The sequence below is a fragment of the Castor canadensis genome, chromosome 17 (assembly GCF_047511655.1).
Source record: "Castor canadensis chromosome 17, mCasCan1.hap1v2, whole genome shotgun sequence".
Classification (NCBI taxonomy): domain Eukaryota; kingdom Metazoa; phylum Chordata; class Mammalia; order Rodentia; family Castoridae; genus Castor; species Castor canadensis.
The window spans coordinates 42,738,621-42,743,393 of record NC_133402.1 but is presented as its reverse complement, the minus strand read 5'-3'; positions in this window follow the sequence as shown (position 1 = coordinate 42,743,393).

Here is a 4,773-nt window from a genome sequence, read left to right as displayed (position 1 = left end):
ATACAGCACCAGATCCATTCACTTAGTTCCGTAGAGCTGACATAGACATTGCTTTTCTTTCTGTTGCTTTGCTATTCAGAGAGTCTGGCAATCAGAAAGGCACTCAAAAGCTATGACTCTCCCAGGCAGATGAGGTTAATGGGAGACTTTCCAGAATTATTCTTCCTAGAAGGCTTTCTGTGTGGCTCCTGAAATGAGGAAAAAGAAGGGTTGCCCAGCAATATCTAGTTTTCACTTAGGGTTGGGAATTTGACAGAAAATGATAAGTGACTTTTAATGGGTCTGAGGTTTCTTTCTAGAGTGATGGAAATATTCTAAAATTGTGGCGATGGTTACATAACTTTGTGAATTTACTAAAACCCACTGGATTGTACACTTTAAATGGGGAAATTATAGCATATAAATTATATCTCAATAAAGCTGTTGAAAAATTCATATATTTTATTGCTAACAATTAATCCTATTATTTTATTAGAGTCTTCACCTTCATGAGTCTCATGCACCTCTGAAGAGCAGTATGGAGTCACCTGTAACTAAATGAAAGTATCAAAATATGTGAGCAGAGTTTGTGCCAAGTTGTTCCTGTGACAGACTAGACACTCAGGCAGTTCTTATAAATATTTTATGCAATTCATTCATTACAAAAATAGGAATCCTGGCTCCTGTGCTGTGAATCACCTAACACTACTTTTTAGAAGGTTAGGTAAATAAAAGTTCAAAAACACATTTTATCTTATAGTCCCCACCTGCTCACCATCTGGTGCTTCCTGACTCACTGCTGGAGGGATCACGCATGAACATCCCCAGGGGAACTGTGGGAGTCATATTCTTCAGCTGCATGTAGGGTCTGTGTCTGGGGCATGTGCTTTACTACATCTTAGTTCACCTGTACTGTTTTGTGACAACCCCCCACACCAACTCTCTGACTTTGGTGTCTACCTCTAAGAGTCATCCCTGCATTCTTTATTAGAAGATTGTTCTCAGTCTACTGGAACCTGCTTCGTACAAACACACACACACACACACTCCTAGCCAGCAGTCCCCGGGAACATAAAGCAGCCCTTAATCAATGAGGGAAGACATACAATGCCAGCTCACTTGTCTCGGGTTCAGACAGCTTGGAGGCGTCACTTGCACTCCAGATGAGGCTAAAGCCAGCCTCCACAAGACACACCCATGCTTGGGTTACTTCTCTTCCCTACCTTGCCTCCCTTTGTTTCCTTACAGGTCTCTCCTGGCAGCACTTCCCTTATTAATCATCTAGGCACCAATCTTTATCTCAGAGTCTGCTTTTAGAGAACTTGGCCTGAGCCCACAGTCAACATATGTGACCAATCAGTGTGTGTAGTGTGACCAGCATGCCTGGGCATGCAGTGGGTGGAGCTGGCCTGGGCATCTCAGCTGCTGTGGGAATTTGGGCAGGCCTTTTTCTTGGGAGCACTGGGGTACTTGGGGAGATAGGTCTTGGCATTTTTCCTGGACTTCCTCAGAAACCTTAAGGAAGCTCAACTCCTGAGGCCGGGCTTGTTGCTCTGACCAGAGTGGGAGTGGGAGACTCAAGCTGAGGCCATGCACCCCAGGAGAGAGAGGCCATTCTTGCTCTTCCCTGTCCAGGATGCTCTGCATAGGTGTGAAGGTGTGGGTTTCAGGGGAGATCAGCTGTTACCTAGACTCCAACCTGGGCCCCAAGTGACCCTTGGGCATATTCTGGCCTCTCAATTTTCACCCATTGTCTTAGGATCCCCTATCTGCTATGCCTCAAAAGATGAGCTCTTGCCTCTTCACACTTTTTATATGGTGAGGGCCAGTATGAGGTTTCCTCCTAGCTGAACATGGCCGGGATGAGTTTGACAGCTTAGGTTCAAGTTCATCCACCACTGTTTCCTTGATTGTGAGAACATGGGCAAGTCACAACCTGTCTGAACCTCTCTTTACTCACCTGTAAGATGAGGAAACCCCTGCCTTGCAGAGGAGTTGTGAGGATTAAGTGAAATGATACACTTAACACAGTGTCTAGACCAGGAAAAGCATTTGTAAATCCATAGTGACTGTAATTTTCTTCTTTAAAAAAATTTTAGGGCTGGGCATGATGGTGCATGCCTGTGATCCCAGCTACTTAGGAGACAGACGTAGGAGGATTGAGGTCCAAGGACAGCCTGGGTAAAAGTGCGAGACTGTATCTAAAAAACAAACTAAAAGCAAAAGGTACGGAGCTTGCCTGGCAAGCATGACGCCCTGAGTTCAAATTCCAGTATCACCAAAAAGAATGTTCACAGAATTGTCGACGCTCAACTGGTTGGAGTTGCAAGTGATTTACCGAGTGTGTGGCACATGTATGCTCTCCATGAAATAAAGTGTAGTGGCCTCCATGACTTAAACAAAAATTGCTTTGGGGGCTCCAAAGACTTCATAAAGAAGAGAAATTACTTTCTGAGAAAAGGTGAGAAGCCCAAGATACAGCTGATAGGGAAAGATTGCAAATTGGGGAAAACACATGAAGTTCAAACTAATATGAGCTTCAAATAGACTCCTTGGAGCCGATAAAGCACTTGGGTGGCTGCTTGTGTGGGTAACTCATGCTTTGTGGCATGCGTGCCATCAGGGATTAAAGCAGAAACACAGGGAGCATCAGTTATTTCCTGACGTACAGAAATAATGACACACAGAAGTAATGAAGCATTTTGATGCAGATTCCAAGTCTGTATGGTTACATTTGAAAGGGGACATGACAGACACAGCAGGCTGCCTAATCAGCACTTGTTTTACTTCCCCTCCTTATCTGTTCTGAGGTTGGCCTACCTTCCCAGCCTCCCTTCAGTTGTGCCATAGTTAGACCAGTGAGATGCAAAGAGGTATTTGCTAGAGACTCCAAGATAGCTGTACTAACTTGATTAAAGCAACAGAGAAAAACTGGCATCATGCCTTTTGCTCTTTCCTCCTGCTTTGAACACAGGTATGAGGTCTGGAACCTAGGCAGCTATATTATGATCATAAGGGAGAGGTCAAGAGAAGTCAGAGGCATTGGCCTTGAAATCTTGAAATATGTCATGGGAAAAAAATGACTCCTATTTGTTGAAGATTAGTTAGTCTTAAAGCCTGGCATGGTGACATACAACTGTAATCCCAGCTACTCAGGAGGTAGAGGCAGGAGGGTGGCAAGTTTGAGGCCAGCCTGGGCAAGGGTAGTGAAATAAGAACAAAAGGGTTGGGGGTGTGGCTTGAGTGGTAGAGCTCTTGCCTAGCAAGGGTCATTGTGGCCCTGAGTTCTATTCCCAGTACTGCAAGGAAAAAAACGATAATTTAATTGTTCCTGCTACTTGCAACAAAGAACATTCCAAGTGGAGTCACAGTCTCTTCCTCCTCTTTCCTTTCCTTCTTGTTTTGTTGAGATTTAGCTCAGTATGAACAGGATGTTGGCTGATCATTGACTCTAGCTCTCTTCCTGCCTGTGCAGCGGCTCAGGACTGAACTTCAGGCACTTAACATTGATACCCTTTTGTACCTTTAACCTTTCTGCTATATAAAGGAAATGCAATTGTGTCCATAAGTGTTCCTCAGTGGCGGTATGGGAAAAAGAAATACCCTGGACTAATCAGTTCAGAAAATACAAAGTTCAATAGGTTTCATTAGTGTGAGAATTCTCAAAGCTTTTAATGTGCCAGTAGGCTGAGGAAGGAGGCAGATTTGGTCCCAGACCCATGCATCTTCCTGACTGGCCTTTGGGGATGCTCCTTTGTAGTGCTGAGCTGAAAGTGCATGTCTGCTGTGTCCCATGTTTTCCCAAACCAGCTGAGAGCTGTGTTCTTTGAGTGGTGTATTAGAGGGCTAGTGGCACAGGAAGATTTCCTGGTACGTTCTCTAGCCCCCTAGGCCCAAGTGGAGGTATAGGTACTGCAACACACACTATTAAGTCAGTGAAAGAATGAAGTCCAGATGGAGGCACAGGATTGTAATCCCAACTACTCAGGAGGCAGAGATAGGAGGATCATGCTCTGGCTGACTTGGGCAAAGCACAAGATCCTCTATGAAAAATGACTAAAGCAGCTGGGTGCCACGGGTGGCTCATGCCTGTAATCCTAGCTACTCAGGAGGCAGAGATCAGGAGGATTGTGGTTCAAAGCCAGCCTGGGCAAATACTTTGTGAGATCCTCTCTCAAAAAAACCCATCATAAAACAGGGCTGGAAGAGTGGCTCAAGTGGTAGAGCACCTGCCTAGCAGGCCTAGCAAGCATGAAACCCTGAGTTCAAACCCCAGTACCACCAAAAAAAAAAAAATCAAACTCTGTAACATCATAGGTGTCACAGACTCATGAGACAGATGACTCTCTTCCCCACTTACTAAAATTCTACCTATGAGTCAAGGTCTTGTTCCTGTCTCTACCATAAAACCTTTCCTAACCATGCTGACCCACAAGGTTGCTTCGTGCTTGGAGCATGTAGTATTGGGGGGCACCAAGAGCTAAGTCTCATTTTCTCTATGTTCTGAAATATAACAAATTTCAGAAATTATGGAGCATTGCTATAGTAAGAAGCAAAGTCAGAATGGCTTATTTTTTTTAAGTTTCATTTCTTGCTTATGTATATATAATGCAAACATTATAACCTTGTAATTATACTTCTGGAACCTGTGGCTACCAAGAGGAGGAGAATGGGGGAGGGGAACGAGCTCTTAACTGCATTGGCCCACAATTCTGAACTTGCCTGGGTCCAGAACTAGCTGAAGAGAGGTAGGAAATGAGTGGAGCACGTGTTGATGACCATGACCTCTCTCAC